The sequence below is a fragment of the Augochlora pura genome, chromosome 9 (genome assembly GCF_028453695.1).
Source record: "Augochlora pura isolate Apur16 chromosome 9, APUR_v2.2.1, whole genome shotgun sequence".
NCBI classification, from domain to species: domain Eukaryota; kingdom Metazoa; phylum Arthropoda; class Insecta; order Hymenoptera; family Halictidae; genus Augochlora; species Augochlora pura.
Window position 1 is genome coordinate 12,017,185 of NC_135780.1, and position 20,121 is coordinate 12,037,305.

At 43.5% G+C, this 20,121-nt stretch overlaps 1 protein-coding gene and 1 non-coding gene across 6 annotated transcripts in view; one reads left to right on the plus strand and one right to left on the minus strand.

Moving 5' to 3' along the window:
* LOC144475277 (uncharacterized) overlaps window positions 1-20,121 on the minus strand; it is a 35,249-nt gene that overhangs the window by 12,169 nt on the left and 2,959 nt on the right. For 3 of the 5 annotated variants that reach the window (XM_078191014.1, XM_078191011.1, XM_078191015.1), the window contains one exon: window positions 12,054-12,175. The exons of 1 other annotated variant lie outside the window; for it this stretch is intronic. The gene's annotated coding sequence lies outside the window, so the exon portion shown is untranslated. Of the gene's footprint in view, window positions 1-1,702; window positions 1,833-12,053; window positions 12,176-20,121 lie in introns of those variants that run through there. One more of the 5 variants, XM_078191013.1, reaches the window with a different exon arrangement.
* On the plus strand, window positions 10,412-10,483 carry Trnaa-ugc (transfer RNA alanine (anticodon UGC)). Its single transcript has one exon. It is a non-coding gene; the product is annotated as a tRNA-Ala (tRNA).

The window sequence follows — 20,121 nt, forward strand, 5'->3', positions numbered from 1 at the left end:
AATTTAACTATGGTTGTTATAACCCCCGAGGTACCATTAGGAAGTTAACTATCGTCACAGAATCCCATGGCTTCGTCAGTAATGGAGAAATCGCTGGTGGAGCCGCGGGACAGGCGTTCGAACGAAGACAAATATTTGTTGTTAATTAATGGCGATCGAACGGCCGCAAATGAGGCGACTTCGGAGCGTAACGAACGGAATGTATATATCGGGGCTCGGAGTTTCGTTTTCGGCGAGGCGGTTGTCGGAAGAGGGGACGTCGAAGGGTCCCCGGCACGGCAAAAGAAGGAGCTCTAGCAATTTGTCAGATCGCAGGAGAATCCCGCGGCGCGTGCCGAGATACCGATTCTTCTTCGACCGATCCGTTACGGTCCAACGTGTGTCGTAATTGGTTCGGTCGGTGATTAATCGAGGGCCCGTTTCGACGGTTAGGCTCTGCGACGGACAATTAGGAGCGGCACACGGGCGCACGTGTGCGTCGAACACGGCCCCGCGTAATTAGTCGACGCGCGATTTTGTACGTTCGTGCGTTTCTAGACGCGGCGCGATGAGTTTTAAATGCGACGCGATGTGTTTTTAGATGCGGTACAATGCGGTGCGTTTCTAGACGCGACGCGATGCGTTTCTAGACGTGATACGATGCGTTTCCAGATGCGATACAATACAGTGCGTTTCTAGACGCGAATCTAACAGAGCAATATATTTGTTCTCTATACTATGTTCGTCAATTATTTTATACAATCCCTTTTATATACTACTTTATATAGTATATATTTCTACTCCTTTTTGTCATTCTTACAGGAACACTCCTGCATAAATGTCTCGCAAATATATCTTTAGATCAATAAAACATTTCCGTCATTTCGACGCGACTGATAAACTTAACTTTAAAAGCCAATAAAAAAAAAGCAGGAGAACTGTTTCGCGAATTACGATCCGTGGATAGCTATCGCATTGAGTCTTCAATTATTCTGCAATTGTAGCCCCCGCAACAACCCCCCATGGGGGTGCAGAGAAACCGAGCTCGAAGGTGCACGCGTCAGCTGCGCCGAATCCTTTCGCGGCGCCGCTAATTGGTTAACCTTTAATTGAGTACACGGTGAATAGAACAGAGCGGAACGTAAGAAGAGACAGGGCAGCCCTAGAAGCGTGGACGCGAAGCAATTAGCTTCGGACTCGACCGACCGATTACCGCCACCCTTTTCGCTTCTGTTTCCCGGTGCGGCTCGTGTCCGGTGCTCGATCGGTCGAAAACGGTCAAACGGTTGTGTCCTTTCGACGGAAACCTATCCTCGGGCTTCCTCTGCGCTCCTCTTCGCCGATCTGTCGCGTTAGCCATCTTTTTAGGCAGTTCTACCTCTTTGATTCTGTTAGAGATATGGTTGATCGAGTGGAATTGTTTTTAGATTGTTCCTGTTTTCTGTTTGCTCTCCATGGCGTACTTGTCGATTCAGTGGTCATGCGCGAAAGACGTGTTTCTATGTCGTTATTAACCTCTTAGGCACGGCTGAATTTTGAGCGAATGAAATTTTTCGTAACTAAATTACCATTTCTTAATATATATAGATATTTATTTTTTGGTATAGTTATATATAGTATTAGCTATATATATTCCTTTCTAAGTGTATTTATATATAAAGCACGAAAAGTTGAGCCTAAGAGGTTAATAGTTCTTTAATCAGATATTCGCAGCTATTTTTACTATTTAAAACTCGCTTCTTCCACTCAAATCCTGACAGACTCGATCTTCGATTGTTCCAACTTCGAAGTCTTCTTTTCGATGGCGTTATTTTAAAGGTTCTTTGAAACATGTCATCTTATAGCTGTTTTCATAGCTGCGATCCTCTCTGAAATAATATCGTATGAAATAATCAAAATAATTACAATTTTAAATTCGGCATTTAAGGCAGATTTACACTCTTTTACTTAATATAAATTCTTGTAAATATCGCGTTGAATAAAATCATTCCGTTGACTGTTATTTCCAGGTTATGTCGAGGTTATTTCGCGGATTACTTCGCGGATTATTTCGCGGATTATTTGCTAGCGAATTGAGCGTTACTTTCAAAAAATTCCTGCAGAGGTCTCGTAAAATGAAATCTGAAAGCAGGCGCAGCTCTCCAGACGGCGTTTTAGTACAATGTGCGTCGACGTAGAAACTCGAACAATAGGTAATAAGAAGATTGTGTAGCTGCGTGTCGGAGAAGTGTTCAGGAAATAAGCGAGTGACAAAGGACCGAGACGAATGATTGATCGTCGATGCGAGTGCCGCGTTGTTTAACGAGATACATTAGAATAAGTCGTCGCAGTGCCGGCGACGGCGGAACATCGGCGCGAACGATCGCGCGCAATTAGCGTCGGGCGATCCGTCGAACTCAAGTAAATGGCGGCGAGGGGGACACCACGCAAATTGAACGAAAGCCTGAACGAAAGGCGAAACAGAATCGAGGGAGCGGAATTAAGCGTCTCGTTGGGGAGCGTCCCGAACGATTGTCGCAATTATCGCGACTTGACTCCCCGATTGATCCCGGGATAGCGAAAGCGTGGCTGACGTCACCGCCTCGTGGATCCTTGTGGATCGCGTTCGTCGCCTAGCCGCGCGGCCCCGATTTCACGATCGGCGACGACAAACCCACTCGACGAGCGTTTCCACCCGCGGCGGTCCGCGAGTTATCGTTAGCCAACCCCTTGCACAATTTCCTATGGGGAATAAATAGATTGTGGTTGGAATTCAATTATTCGACTTTTATAATTGAACGATGTCTCTTTGACTATCGGTAACCCTTTGGTAATTTGGAATTTAGAATATTAGCAATCTCGTATGGCTCTGTGATTGTTTCCTTTAGCAATTTTGATGAGACAAAAATAGTGGAACGATATTATTGAATTCTAAATATGTCCTTTACGATTTTATATTTTATATTTTTATATTTGACTTAATGATACCCCAACTATTAATATAATTATTAATATCTCTAACTGTAAATGTAAGTATTAATATCTTTAACTGTTAATGTAATTATTAATACAATTATTAATACCTCCAACTGCTAATACAATTATTAATATCTTTAACTGTCAACATAATTATTAATATCTCTAACCGCTAAAATAATTGTTATTATCCAACAGAACTGCTATATGAAGGCTTGCGACAACGGTAAAATAATGTCAGCCGCAGAATGCGAATTCACCGGTGTTCTGAGTCAACGATTCTCGATTGTGTCGCAATCATTGTGACGCACTCGAGGTAACAGGATCAACGCCGAACGCAAGCTAATGAGGACCCCGAGTTTCCGCGAATCGATTCATCGATCGACGCCGAAGAAAATCCCGGATGTCGAGGAAGGGAGACAGAGAGAGAAAAGGAAGGAGTGAGAAAGAGAAATCGAGGGACGCAGAAATCATGACGCGGCGCTCGGCGACACGACGATCGACGGGCACCGATGAGGGAATCTTCGATTTTAGAAAGGACTCCCGCCAACCTCGCGGCTCTCTTTACAGGATTCCCAAGATCGTCAATGAAGATTCCAAGCGTTCTCGATGGGATTAGAACGGCGGGAATTACTATACCGACGCGATGATTCTACCGGCGATTCTGCTGTGAGCGTTTTTAGGGTACGTTGTACAAGCGGTATGCGACCATGGGAATGTTTAATCTAGGCTGTTTTAATTCGTTTCGAAGAATCCATCGGAAAGAATCCTTTGCTCGGTCGAGGATGTACGCCTTTGAACATTTTTACTGCCACCTCAACAACCTCGACGATTCTATCGAATTAACATATTTTACTTAAATTAATTAATATCGAAATGTTAGATGCCCTTCGCTGCATTGCTGACTTTTTTTAATTTTTAGGATGCATATTGAATTGGGGAGACTTTGCGAAACATTGCACATTATCTAATACGGATAAACTAATGGCTAGTGCAGACAGCTGAGCAAAGAAAAAATCCCCGGTTGATTTATTCAAACGCGAATTAGAAGCTGCGACTTCATCGATTCGATTTGAACGAGATATCTTTCTCCATTTAAGAAGTCGTGGAATGTCCGGAGAGTTTATGAGCTCGGAACGAATTGGTTAGCGAGACGCGGAGAAACGGGACGAGAGAAGGAGAGAAAGAACGAAAGAAAGAGAAAAAAGAAAGATAGAGAGAGATAGAGGGAAAGAGAGAGATGGCGGATGCCCGATAAAGCGTGTCGCGTGCCAGAGGCAGAACAACAGGTCTCGACAGCGGGCTAGCATAGAAAGCAAGTCGATCGTATACATATACCTGTGTGTTCAAGGAGGACGCGAGAAGCCGGGCCACTGACAATGAATGCGGAAACCGGGCAGAGGCCGATGAAAAGATCGATCGACATTGGGCAGCAATGCGGGTAGTACCTATGTGGAAGGTAAGCAGCGCGGGTAGACCGGTTGTGCGAGGCGAGCACGTGTCGCGCCATATGTCCGCGCGGTGCAATGGGTGCAATGGGTGGCCCAAGGGCTTACGTTACGCACCTATCGGCGTCGATTACGTCACGGGCGGGGGGGCTCGGGACGGGACGGGCGACATTCTTGCCCAACCGAATTTGCAAAACCGGTGCACGGGACCTATCCACAGCTGTTCCATGCCTTTGTCGCGAAGCGAAAGAGTTACGCGAAACAGATCATTTGTAACAGAACCGGAATTTTAGCTGCGATTTCGTGCGCGATCAGTCGGGATAACTGTGTGGAATGGAGTTAAAGAAAACAGAATTTAAAGTTAAAGTAACAGAAGTTAAAGTTAAGTTAAACATAATTTATCTGACATCTTAGAGAGAAATATAATAAATTATAATTGAAACAATTCTGTACAGAGAATTGCGTAAGAAATAAATTACAATTAATATAATATTACAAAGGAAATGTGAGTCAAATAAATTACATTTCATTAATGTAATATAGAATAATCTCCACGCTTTACAATTTTTGTTCGATCTTTTTTACCACGAGTCCGACGCCATATTGCACAGCAAATAGTTCAACTAAAATATATCCCTTCTAAAATCCCTGTTAATTAGACGCTGATAAATTCTAAATACGCTCGTTCGCGTGTCTTGCCTCCGCTAAACTATGAGAAAGTGATTTTTTTTCTTACGGGCAAGGACACTCGCGTCGATCTAATTGGGCCGTTATTTCCCGCCGTTGTGGCAGCAGAGACCGAGGGGATCGGTTGTTATTAAATTTCGAAATATGCGCGCGCGCGGAATGGGACTCCTCTAACGAGCTGTTCCCAATTTTTTTCCCAGCGGAAACCGTTCGACGAGGGAGGAATGATCGATGCTGAGGGCCCCCCGATCGCATATGTTCCTCCCGGTCGATATGTAGCAATTTTCGTGAAAGAAACTCGCCGGTCGATCGCGATCCACGGCGAATAACGAATACCGATTAATTCTCGAATCTGTTGAATACATCGAATAAACAACACAGTTCTACTATGCTTGAACATAACCTGAACATTAGCCGCGGCGACTGGTTCTTGAGAAACCCGGGGAATTTCTCGAGAAGGCTGGGACGCCGAGCGACAAAAATCCCTTCGGGAACGAGATTGTACGGAAAGATTCCATCGTTATGCAATCCGTGCAACGAAGCGCTAATAACCGATCAGTTATTGTCTCGTTCCAGGGAATGTCGTAAACGAAAAGAATGAAATGCAAGCTACGCGTCCCACGAGATTCCAAACTCTGTGTATATTGCGTGCGGAAACATGATCGCTGGGCCGCAAATTTTATTCGTTTAGAAACGAGTAACTCGAACGCGATATACTACAGATGTTTAAATAACTTGCGGTGCAACTTCACGGAGTCGACTAGTTAAAATTATTGAGAAAAGAAACGTGGTTCCAGTATCTTGCAATTAACACTAAAACCACCGAGCTGTGAACATGACTAACGTTTTCGAACAATGATAAGATTGCAATCACTTTATACGATTTTTATTATTATGCAGATTTTATGCGTTGTTAAGAAAAAACGACTGGAACATCGGGCTTGCGTTTCAACTTAGGCGACCTTTATTTTGCATAAAGATAATATCGTGGAAACTGTGAGAGAGCATTCTGTCCAACCATATGTGACAAAATCTGAACACGAGTAAAATATACTGTTTTAGTACAATGACAAAATTGCAATAACCTTGGAGCAATCTTTACGAGATTGCAATCGCTTTAACTTCACATGATTAGTATTGTTATCCAGATTTTATACGCTGTTATTAAGAACGTCTGGAACGTTTACGTCAGGCTTACGTTTCCACTTAGGTGATCTTTATTTTGCGTAAAAATAATACTATAGAAGCTATGAGAAAATATTTTATACAATCATATGTGGCAAAATCGGCTCGAAATTTATAAAATCGTCGACGGCAATTTCACACGGAGAAGAACAATAGCATACGTCAGCGATAACCGGCATGGAAGCACATAACCTGCATTGTAGCACATAACCTGACATAACCTTCATAGCCATGATTTCGAAGCGACGCGGACACGCGATTTCGACAGTCGTTTTCAGGATCGCAGAAGCCATGGGAGAATTTTCTGAATGGTTTCCCGCAGGTGGGCCGAAACGTAGGTGTCCGACACAGAGCGCGCAGATCGCACACGGCAGATAGCTGTCGCTCGGAACGACATCGTGTATCGTTAGCGGCGTGACCGCCTCGTCACCGTGGGACAAGGAAAACGCGCCTCTCGATTTCAATCGACAAGCGAAAGAATTTCCGTTCGTTAGGAACGTTCCAGTTCCCGTGGCCGGGATGTATCGCAATCGTCCGCCCGCGATCGATGCACCGGGCACAGAGCGTTTGTTATCGAGCGTTTCGCTGCCGCGCGATTTTACGCGATCGCCGCGAGCCGAACGCGCGCCGGTTTTTGCGCCTCCTTTCACCGCGCCGCCGTTTAAACGTTAAATGGAAAATATTCGACACCCTGTAGCCGGAGATCCGATCGGCGCAGCCTCTTGACGCTTACCGGAAGTCTAACACTTCGCGATCCGATGGCGACTCGGAGGTTATACTATTGCTATACTAAATTTACTATTCTAAATTTGCTATATTAAATTTACCCTACTAAATTTGCTATACTATTTTTCGAAATAATTGTAAAACTATGCATAAAATATAGATCATACAAAATAGAAATGCTACAGATTAGAAAATATAATTAAAATAGCCTCGAGTATAAAGAGTTAACCATTTGCACAGAGAGTGATACAAAAGCGTTGCTAAAGATTATTGTATCATGTTTTAAAATAGTTTATACATTGTCAAATTTATTCGCATTTAAAAGATGATCGAAGCAGTTGTACGAGTGACAAGAGGCGATAAAAATGGAAATACTGCAGATGGAGAAGACTGTTTTGCATTTAGAGTTAAAAAGACTCCGAGTGCAAAGGGTTAACGGACATTCCGGTCACCGAGCTCCGTCTAAAGAAAGCTCGATAATTTTCTTTTCTAAGAGCAGCTTCTTCATATTGTTTCATAAAAGCATATTATATTTAATCGAACATATATTTAATCGAGCTTATATTTAATCGAATTTATATTTAATTGAGCTTATATTTTTGAAGAAAATTGTTACATTATATGGTTCCAAATGATTGGTCGAATGTTACTACTTTTTAATAAGTTTTTAAGGAGCGATGGATTCGAAGTCGGACTGCGACAAGGCTGTTAGGAACTTGTCGCTCCTCAAAGTGTTAAAAACGCAACCTTTACGGTTTCCAGGTTGACGAAGGCGATGTGCAAATGCGGTGATTGTGTCGGACCGGTTCATTGCGGTCTTTTAATAGCTTTACATAACCCGATGCACCGGCACGCTATGTTTTCTAACAGAATTATCACGACAGTGCCGAGTGTGCCAATATTCTTTCCGGCACGCTGTTTTATAGATCTCGTCACAATGTAACGTATACTTTATTGTATGCGGCGGTCGTCGATAAAACCGCGTCAAATCGTTGCGCTAACCAATCGAAGTAGCTCTAAAAGTTTCGAAGACAATAGACTAATGCATAGATATTATTTATTACTATTCGAATTAACTCTTTGCACTCGAAAGTATTATTCACTGTGAAAATAATTTTCCTGGCTTACAATATTTCCATTTTATTTGACAAAGTATATTTGATGCTTGTGAAATCAATTCTTGTGACTCGTATCAATGGTTTCTCCCTTGGCAATTTTTTAAATGTAAATTTGGTCAGTGTAAAAATTATTTTAGAACGTAATAGTCGTATTTATTTATTCAGACGAATATTTTTATAAAAAAACGGTACGAAATTATGCTACCAGATGCGCTGGACTTCTCCATCACCAGCAGAAATGGCTAAACTACGAAAGAAACCCTACGGATTAAATATAGGCGGACGACTATTCGGTAACAGCTGGCCGGCTTCGCGCACTTACGACGGTCGAGAGTCTTTGAAAAAATATGACAAGAGGCGAGCGTACTTAAGACAGAAGCAACAAATCAATCGAGGGGAAAAAAAGAAAGAAAGAAGGGAGGGGAGAAAGGTACCAAGAGAAATTCCCTAGTTGTCCATCGATCCAGGAAAGGCGCCACGTTTCCTGTTCTTTGAGGAAGAAGAAAAGAAGGGAGATGAGTCACACCCCCGGAATTATTTGGCTGGGCGCGTTGTCCGAAGGAAGATGGATAGAGGAAGAGAAAAAGTGAGAGAGGAAGAGAGAAAGATTGTTCGGCCGATTCCATGGCCGTTATTCCATTCTCGTGTGCGCCGGTGATATCGAGGGAAGAACAACAATGGCGCATTATACGAAAGCGTGGTCCGAGCCACGACTCCGGGGCCCCGGCGGATTTTTCAGCGGACGGGTATCGCGATTACCCCGGACGGTACCCGGGTTTCGCGGCGGATCCACGCCGCGCGGCCATTAATTCCTTGTTCCCAGCGGAACGCTTATTATCTTCGCTCGCCTGATATTTGCTTTGCTAATTCGTAGATGTCGATCGGCGGCGGCCCGTCGCAGAACAGATCGCGCGCTGCCTTATGGATCCAACGGCGGATTCCATGGATCAACACGGTGCCCCATTCGTCTCGTACATCGGTTCCAGAACGCAAGAAATAACGTTCCGCCGATTATACTTGCATCGCGCGCGGTGCCCTGAAACGTAAGGCGTTCTCGAAAAGTTTAACGACCATTAAAACCGCATCCTTCTCGATGCGATAACCTGACATAACCTAACTGTTCGATTGGCCCGGGCGCCCCCGGTTTCAATCGTGCGTTTCCGAGGCTCCTCTCTCTCTCTCCGTGTAATTAACATCGGGTTGGCTGCTTAATCGGACGCGATCGAAAATCAACGAGTGTCCGGATCGAGTTCCCTCAAATATCTCGGCCGCACGGCGATAATTACACTGTGGTTTTTATGGCGCAAATTAATGCAGCGAACGCGGTGCCGTGCAAATATTTCTGGCGTCTCGGTGGACGGCGATTATTCGAATTAACAATAGCCGGTTGTAACGCGTTGAATTTTAACGTTTTGGACATGGCTGAATTTTTAGCCAATCAAGTTTGCCATAATTAAATTACTAGTTTTCTTAGTATAGTTATATATTTTTCTTATTTTAGCTATATACGTAGTATTAGCTATATATATTTTCTTCATAGTGTATTGTATATATACACTTTCATTTTAATCGTTTAGCTTAATAATTAATAATACAATCGAGTAACGCACGAAACACCGGCGAAAGCCTCTATAATGGCGCGTCGTGCCTAAGTGATTAATTCTGAATAAAATAATACGCCTACTCGGCCGTAAACATTTTTATATTCTCATAACATGCAGTAGTACAATCTAACATTTTTATCTCAATAATAGATAATAAATTATTGGTTAGCCTATAAAAAGACGATTTATAGGTTACCGTTCGATACAGTGTTAATGAAAGTCTTAGATTAAATGTTTGCTGGCTTGTGTAATAAATTATACTGTACTCAGATCTCTTTGGATCGATTAGCATTATTAAAATGATTAAAGAGATATTATACAGCTCCTGTATCTTTAATTAGGCAATTTTTATTGTAGAAAAATTCTGTTAAGGTAAATCTTACAATCCTCAATTATATTTATACTTATTAGCGAATAAATAATTAAAATCGCTTTCTCCGGTCCTACAGAAAATAATAACAACAGTATCGCCGATTTTTCACTTAGAGTAGACCGATTAGTTCCTGTTAAAACAATAAAGAATGTATTTTTAAAAAGAACCTGCTTACGAATTCACGTAGAATTTATCGCAAACTATTTACCAGGGAATCATTGCTTGCGTAATGACGGTATGGTCAGTATGGTTTCTAAAATGGAGAACAAGCGACGCTGGCGCGCACGCGTCGCGCAACCAGCAACTTGTACGCCGTCTGAGCGATTTCTTTCAAGAGGGGATGTAGCTCAGTGGTAGAGCGTTCGCTTTGCATGTGAAAGGCCCCGGGTTCGATCCCCGGCATCTCCAAATTTATTTTTGTTGACTTTTTTTACAATTTTTTTTTTCTTGAAACGTCATACCCACCTACGACGCTCGGCAAAGCTATTTTTCTTTCTCTTTTTTACTTGTCCATAATTTCCGATATTTATAGGCGACAGATGCACTCACCCGACCTTCCGTAGATAACTCGCGCTCGTAAAATTCTTATCCGCTGATTTATTTACTTATTCGACGGGGAAAAATGAGGCGGGCAAGTATGATTTATATATTCGCGAAATATTCCGTCGCGGAGGATGTCCTAGTTTTTTTTTCACGAAGAAACTAAGTTTTATAACCACGTCGTTAACAATCGACGTTTATTCGAACTTGGAACATTTTTGACGACATTTATTATCGAAGCCTCGTCAATGTTTACAGAAGACACGATATTTATCAGTTTACAATTCCAATTGATAGACTTAGCGGCTGATCGATCGACGAACGCGAAATTTTCCGCGCGCGGAGACGAACGCGCATAACCTGACATAACCTGACTATGATAATAAGCAGATGAACCTATCGTCTAACGAATAACATGGGATTATCAAACGATTCTAAGAACAGACTGTTTTCACTCGTCAATTAAGAGATCGACGTGCAAGTGTCTGGAGATGAATGCAGAATGCACTAGGACGCAGACGATCCGACTGAAAGATCAACTGTTACAGAAGACAGACCACCGATTAATCGATGTTAAATTGTATACACACAGAAACGAGTGTATAGTAAAACCTAACCTAAAGTAAAAGTATATAGTAAAACAAACCTAATAAACCAGACCTGAAAGATAGAATAAATAAAAATAAAATAAATTATCTAATAAATCAGATCTGTAAAATAAAATAAATAGGAATAAAATAAGCCGTCTAATAAATCTAGTCTGAAAAATAAAGTAAATAAGAATGAAATAAACCGTCGAATAAATCAGATCCGAAATGAGCGGTTCGCGGAGAAAAGACGGTGGCATCAAAGAAAAGTTGTCGAAAAGGCTCGGGACCATGCGACCCAAAGAACAGACAGTTATCGAAGCCGAAGCGGTCCGGGGCTTATTATACCCGCTAATAAGCGCAGTATATCGCTATATGTCGGTTATCCGCTAAGTATAGGATCGAAAAGCGCAGAGGGCTATCGGCACTAAACCAAGCGTTGCCCGATGACTGCACGTCACTGGCATGCACACACAGTCGTAACTCATACGGTCAGCTATAATGGCCGGCCCTGGTCCGGGCTACCTCCTCCTCCTCCTCCTCATCCCCCCTATCCTCTCCTCTGCGCATCGGATCCCTTCACGTGGCCTCCCCTTCGCCACGAGCAACACGAATAAATCATAAAATTCATAACTGGCCGTCACCGACTCGAAGAAACCGTCGATGAAAAAAGAAAGTTCGTTATCGAGTAGTGACGCGGGGGACCGACCCGACCCGTTCCAACTCGTCTCCTCTCTCTCTCTCCGGATCATCCTCTCCTCGCGGAGGAACCTATACAATTTTTTTTAATCCCCGCTTGTTTATTCATGCGAGCATGTCGGACACCGTCGAAGAAGAAAGGGACTACTTACGCTCGTTGTTACGTGGTGTCCTTTATCGCATGTCGGGTCCCCGGATATCTCCGCGCCCCTTTTCTCCGTCCCGCGCCGATCCTCGCGGAGCTTATCCTCTCGGCGATTCTTGGCTTCGCTCGCTGAAAGAAATCATTTTTATAATTGGACCGCGAAGTCTTGCGTTGTTCTTATTTTTTGACGACGGTTTGCATAACTTGTCGGCTCGTCGACGCGAAAGTCTAACGCCGCGGCACATGTTTCTTTCAACCGCGGTTCTTTTTGCAAATAGTACATTAACCCTTTCGAGTGGCGACTCTAAGGCGCCGCTAAAAATCATTATGCCACGTTTCAAAATAATTTTTATCACTCGTATTCAACAAATTGTCAATAGCCGTTTAACTGTTGTACTAATCACAAAATTAACCTTACGGGCACGACGCGCCACTATAGTGGCTTTTGCGAATAATTCGTGCTTTACTCAATTGTTTGATTATTTATTAAAGCAAACAATTAAAGTGACAGTGTGTATATACGATATATTAAAAAAAGAATATATGTTATTAATATTATACGTGTATACGGAAAAAAATATATATTAAGAGAAAATGGTAATTTAGTTACGAAAGACTTTATTTGCGCAAAATCCAGCCTTAAGAGGTTAAGAAGCCGTGCGTGCAGAACGTTTGCGGAGAGAGTCTGACTGGTAGTAATTGGTCGGACGGTTTCAGTAGTTAATGTAAATAATAGCTGCATGAAACTTGATTGAATCCGTGGATTAAATGGGAGTTGTAAGATATTGGTGCATTATTTGCTCGATTTTACGTGACCGGGTTTCCTCGTTTATCTTTCGCCTCGAGTTTGCGATCGTTAATTTTTATGTTTGCGGCCATGGCGTGGCCAATAAAGGCATCGGCACTGATTATTATTGTCAAAAGCCTGGTCAGTGAGAACTACGGAGTGCCGCATTCAGAGGTCGATTGCCCGTTAAATAAATAATTGAAAGGAGCGCACTGTTCCGCGTCGCTTGAAAGACTCCCTCTTCAACTTCTCTCTCTTTCTTTCCTTCCCTCTCTCGCTCTCTCTCTCTCTCTTTCTCTCGCTGTCTCTCTTGCTCTTCTCTCATTTGTTCTCTCTCTTTCTCTCTCGCCGTCTCTCCTGCTCTTCCCTCTCTTTCTCTCTCTCTCTCGCTTCTCTCACTGTCTCTCCTTTCTCTCCGCAGCTCCGTCGAGCGATAAACGGGCGCCATCGCGGGCCCTGCGTGTCGTCGACGGAGCGGCCGCGACGCGCTCGTCTCGCGAGCCTAATTAGACTCGATCGTCGGCGGTAATCGGCCGCGGCACTGCTCTCTCCCTCGCTCCGGCTATCAATTGATCGCCGAGACCGTGTCGCGCGACTATCTCCGACCATCGAACAAATTAAACGGCAGGAGTTGAAGCTCGCGACGGTATCTCCGCGATCCGTCGCGCGCCTCTATCTGGGTCGATATCGGGCCGCGACGCGGGATATGGGTTACGGATTATCGCGGGAGTACGCGATTAGGCGTCTACCCCGTGACCCTGACCGTCCACCGAAACAAGTTTCTCTTTTCATTGTTAGATAATTGCTTGGACGCGTATGGTATTTTCCGTAATTTTTCTTTCGACTTTATGGAGCTTTTCCCAGACTCTCTAAAACACTTGGCGCGTTCGTTCCACTTGTGACGGGTTCTTTGTGGCTTGTAGGCAGATTATGATAGTATTATGTCGTGGGAACCGGTATGCTATTTTAAGGAACAGTGATTTTGTTTGTCAAATTATTTTAATAGATACGTGCGTCAAATTATTTTAAATGATATGTCTGTCATGTTATTTTAAAAGATATGTCCGTCAATTTATTTTAAAGGAACTTTTTTTGCATTTTTTAAAACAGGATTTAGGTTGGTCCGACTCGTAGTTCTATTATTAAAAGTATTGTAGATGGAAGGAAAAGATTGACTGCACGCCGATCGACGCTGTGGGTGGTTCCTGGTGAACTCGATTTATTATTTCAATAAATGTGAAAATGAGATTAAAAGTAATGTCTCGTGCCTTGTTGAAGCACCTATTCACATTAAACGATTTCAGAGCTAATCTCGCTAAATATCGAAGAGTACCAAGATCTCTGAAGCGTTAAGGGTGCAGCACGGCTGAAAAACCCTGAGAAACGCTACTCTAAACAAGCTCTTATCTTCCAAGAATTCTCTAGAGCCTTTGAGATCATTCTAAAATTCCATAGAACCCCTTAGAACTTCCCAAACCACGGTACATAACCTTAAAGCCATATTACACGTTCCCAGAGTCGCTATCTCTTCTCGGAGCAGCGTGCGACGGACCGTGAGCATTTCCTCGAGTTTCCTAGCGCGCCGGATTCCTCTTCGAGTTCTCAGCAGTACGGAGGATGTATTAGAACGTCCCAATCGAACTGTAATAATTTTTGCATCGCGGCCAGCGCAACGTGCGGTCTCGCGCATCGAGCGATTCCTCGATCACGATCGCCGCGTCGCGGTTGATATCGGAACGGAGCGCGGAGACGTATCGCGCAGGAAATGGGTTAAGGATTATCAGTCGGATCCCGCGATACTAGGGAGGGATTCTAAGCACGGTGACCCTGAGCATCCGAGGGAACAGGTTTCGTCCCGGAGTCACGCGATCCCGAATCACCGTGTTTCCTCGCGCTTCCTAAGCGTTTCCTCGCGTTTACGCGAGGGAATGCGCCGAGATTATCGCGCCAATTAACGCGGCGGCGGGTTCCTTACGTGGGATCGCAACGATTCGAGCTTCCCGAACCCCCGTGTACCCTGTACAGGAATTCCGCGGCGATTCATAACTACCATCGGCAATTATAACAGAATAGACTCGCGCTTCCATTTCCAGATCAAAAGTTCGTTTGCCGAACCGACGAGCGCCGGGCGAACGACCCCTTAACCCTTTGCCGCTTCTTCCGTGGTTTGCGTTGATCAGTGGTTCTTTACTGTTCACAAATTACCGGGGGAGAATGTTAATAAATTATGAGGAGAATGTTTATCGGGTACACTCGCGTTGGAGAGTATGGTAATGTCTTGTCAAGATTAACAATTTTAGTGGCAATTTTATTGACAATTGTAAGTGATAATTTTGGAGATATTTTCAGCTTTTATTATAAATCGTATTTTCTCAAATTCTCCTTGTAGACTCGGGTAAAAATATTTGCAACATCGCCATTTTTTAATTTTTTAATCACCCCAATTAAAGGCAATCTAGAAAATTGTATACTCATTCTATAGAAAGCTAGTTCGTATTTTAAATATTATTGGAATTGATTTTAAAAAATTGTATAGTAGTATAGTATAGTATATTATATAATATAACACAGCCTATAGCGCTCCGTTCAATCAAATTAAGTATCATTCGTTCGAGATAGTTAAGAACCGTTCGTTAATAGAATCGCCATGTTTGTTTCTATTTCGAGTTAATTCTCTACTAGTGGCGCTCGTCGTCCCCGATTACGCGAGAGTCCGCAACCCTTATATTCGAGCTCCGACGGCCCGTATACGGAGCATGGTATGTCCGCGCGTGTCGAGGCTACCCTAAGGAGCCAACTCCACCGATTTGCCGAAGACAGCGGTCGCGAGAGCTCGTTTGATTGCAGCCGAAGATATAAATAACCGGCGTGGTTAACTAGAATACTGTTGACCGCGTCGTGTCTGTCAGTTAACCGCCTCTTTCTCCCTCTCTCTCTCTCTCTCTCTCTTGCCGAGGAGGAGAGGAGGAACTGAGAGAACCTCTTTTGATTTCCATGCCCTTAATCGGCAGATAAGAGACTCGAGAGGGGGGCCCACTGTTTTTTCTTTCTTCATGAAACGCGTTCATCGATTTAGATTAGGACCGGCTGGCTTCTGTTCCAGGTGCAGCCCTCTTCCGGTACGGAACCTCTAAGAGATCGTGGGTATTTTTATCCTGTGTAAGAGTTCGAATTGTTCGATGCAATCGGTTCCGAGACGATGACTTGTTCTATTTTCTATTTGGAATTTCATATGCGAGTTTACGAGTTGCGAGTTCTACGAAAAAGAGGACGCAAAGAAATAAAGTAAAAAACGAGAAGTTCTATTACTTTGGTGCATATGAAATGTCAGATGTTTAAGCGAACATATAAAACTCTATATCTTTCTTCAAAAGTTGTTGATTTAATCAAATTATGTTCCGTTTGCTTTACTACACCTTTTTCAACAAGATTTCCATACAGAAATGACTGTGTCAATAAAAATTATATAGAAAGTATCAAGTAGAATTCATATTATATATCTAATAGAATTGATATTATATATCTAATAGAATTGATATTATATACCAAATAGAATTCATATTATATATCTAATAGAATTGATATTATATACCAAACAGAATTAATATTATATGTATATCAAATAGAATTAATATTTTCCTTGATACGATACTTTGTTTGTCGGTAAGCAAATATAGAGGACTGTGCTCAGGTTTGCGACCAACGTCAGTAGCGTAGGTGGTGTAATCATCGCATTAAATCTATCATATCCACTTATAAAATATGGTAAAAATATCGTCAAAGAGAAGCTATAAATACTTTAAATATCTTGCTACGTGTTATAATTTTAAATAATTGTACACGCCAGGGGAGGCCAATAAATGTGGCTCTTGATAAATGTACTCGAGTCCCCTTTTCATTTTTGCGCTATTATACATTTAAAAAAATTATTATCGTATATATACGTATTTAATTGCGGCTGGCGAAAAATATCAAATTTTGAAAAATGGCTCGGTCTATCAAGAAGCTTAACCTCTTAAATACTAAATAAATGAATGAATGAAATTAAAACTGTTCCCAGGTCAGAGGTCGCTACTTTTGGCGACTCTGTTTCAGAGCATCGACTTCCGGCTCGACCATCGAATTCCATCTGGTCTCTGCGTCCATTAGCCCAGCGAGAGACGGCGAGTCGGTTCGAGACGGCTCGGTACAATTTTCGCGGCGCATTCCCTCCCGTCTCGAAAGTATTACAATGGACGATGATTGCTGCCCTCCTCAGCGTTTCCTGTCACCAGTCGACGCACCGGTCTCGTTTCCACGCCGAGACAGTCCGCGGCCGCGTGGTTCGGGGGGCCCGAGGAGGTGGCCTCGCGCGGACGAGACGCCTCGCCGTTCGAAAAAAGAAGTTTTCCACGATCGTCGGGAATTGACAGAATGCCCGGGGTACCGACTGCTTGCTATAGCTCGACGGGGGGAATTAGTATGCGAGAAAGTGGAGCGCCGCGCGCGCGGGCCCGCGGTGGCACAAGAACAGAGAGAAAAAGAGAGAGAGGGAGAGAGAGGAGAGAGACCAGCTGACAATGGAACGGCGGTGAGAGAGAGAATGGTCACGGGTGGCCGCGCTTCGCTTGGCCGAGGGTTGGTTACCCGCTCGCTTTTATTTACACCTGCCGCGCGGCGCTCGGGTACACCTTCTGACGAGTCCACGCGACGGCAAGAACGTCGCGATTCCTCCAATTTCTCGCGTTAAAAACCGTCCTGCTACGCGGAACCGTTCTCCGCTTGTTCTTCGCGGATTCGAGGACGGCGAGCAACGAGAGAAGCGATTTCTTTTCCAGCGAATTCATATAGTTTCTTTCTTCGACGCTCGACGAACTTTCTTGATAGAAAATACCATTGACTGTGTTTAGAATCGTTTATAATCCTTTGCACTCGGTTGTCCCCTCTCGGGGGACATCGTAATTCTAATATATGACTAAACATTAAAGTTTATCAGCGATTTGCAACGATGTCCACAAATTCATATAAATCGAATATTATTATAACAATATTATATATACATATATATCGTTTACTATATAATAATATAAACGTTTATAAGCGCTGGTAGGTAACATCCATAATGGCGCCGAGTGCAAAAGGCTAGAATTACTTTAAACAGTGCGAAAATCATGACTGTGTCGCCAGAAACAATTTTACAGAAATCGTAGAAGAAGTATATTTACTATAAAATGTAAAATTACCGTTTTATTATAACATGTATAAACGTCGTACGCTAACAGGTTAAGGAAAATATTAAGGAGAAACAAGTACTAATCAATGCAACGTGAAAGAAATAGCGCGAGGGGTTAATTCGAATCGTGAAAATTCAATTTTAATAAATGAAATCACGCGAAATATCGTAAGACTCCGTGCGCCGAAAAATCTCCAGACGATTTGGGCAAAGGGTTGCGACCCTAAGATCCACACCCCTACGCGATACGAGGACGAGATTTCGGGCAAGAAGCCGGAAGGCGGCGATGAGATCGATCAAGCCCGGCGACCGGTTCACGTGCACCTTTCCTAGGCAAACTTTGAACCGAGTTCGCCCGGCTATATTGCCGGCCGACTGGTTAGGTTACGACTGACGGGATATAAATAGGCGGCGTCAGTCGGCCGAATCCAGGAAAAGTTCCCCGGTGGCCGACTCCGCCGCGGAAGAGGACTGCTGGCTTGTTCTCACCTGCTCGACCCGTGTTCTCTATATTTCAACCCCCGACAACCGCCAGATCGTACAAAAAGAAAATCGCGGTTTCGCGTCGCCGTAACCCTTGCGATCGAAGATGAAAGAAACTCTGCGATCGAAGATGAAAGAATTAGAAGAATTATCGAAGTATCAGAATGCACTCAGACGAGCTGGATGCTACGGCATATGTCGCCGCGAAAGTTTCGTCGAAGCGGTGTATAGCCGTTCGGCGATGTAAAGAACTCCGCGGGTCGAGTGATCACGCCCTTGTCGGCACGTGGTCTGCTGGTAGCGCTTCCGGTATATAAGAGAAACGCTGGCAAGAATTACACGTGGGGGCCTCTGCAGTGCATCGCCTGACGATTTTATCGCCGCCTATGCACCCGCCGGCTATTTACATGCATCCTCGAAATACGTGTCCATTATCCGATCGCTCGGAAGGATGCTCTTAAATAAAGATCAACGTAACCTATCCATATCGCGACTCAACGATTTTGAAACTTCAAAAAAAGGCTTTTAATTCAAATACATTACATTGATAATATACAGCGTTCGCGCTAGAAATCTTTTCAGCAATTTTACGCGTCGATATCTGAGTATTTAACCCTTTGCACTCGAACGGCGCCATTAACATTGTTGTAACACGTATCGAAATTATTTTTAATAAATATCGCCAAAGCTTAGATTTAGAAATGATTATTATTATCATTCTGAATATTATTAAAAATTATTATTATTATTACTATCATTCTGAATTATTAAAATTGTTAAAAGTGTAACTGTTATATGGGTCACGGGACACAATTTGTTGCATAAAATGGAGACACTAGAAGTTAGCAAAATTATTTTAGGTTTCCAGTGCAAAGGGTTAAAAGATTATGAATATTTATTAGCTTAACCTTTGGGATCTCCAGGCAATTAAATTCTGTAAGAACGCGAAAGCCGAGTCTAGAAGACATGATCAATGCCCCACGCCAATGCATTTCCTTGATCGCTGCAGCGTATTAGGAATTTATGTTTCATTGCTCGAATTCCAACGCGTTACCAAACACGACGGCGGTTTGTTTCGTCGCGTACGGTTCCCTCGCGAAGACGAACGCGAAACGTCCGGAAGAGGAATGTTGACGCGCCGTTCCGCGCCGAATTTTTCAGCCGCGAGCGCGGGCCGTTGGATGCACTTCAGAGACGCGAGCGCGCGCGCGCGCGAGTGCACGTCGTTCTCTCGGGCTATGAAGGAACCTCTTTGTTCGGCCCCAAGAAAGAAGAGTTCACTTTTGCAACGGGCTCCGATCGACCGTCGTTCGCGCGACGATCGATTCGATATTAATGGCCATGCACTAAGAGCCACGGGTGCACCGCGGTTCTGAACCGCGTTTCGCTCCCGATCCGGGGACCCACCGAAATTAGAACGGGATTCGAATAGCGACGAATCGATAGCTGCCGCATTTAGCAGTGCGTTTCGACGGTTATAGTAATCGAACGCCAGCGATCGACCGCCGCTTCGTCTTTTACAAGAATTTTTCTAATATGTTCATTCGAAATTCTCACGTTGCGTCCGCCATATTGGAAAATCGCTGACGCTTT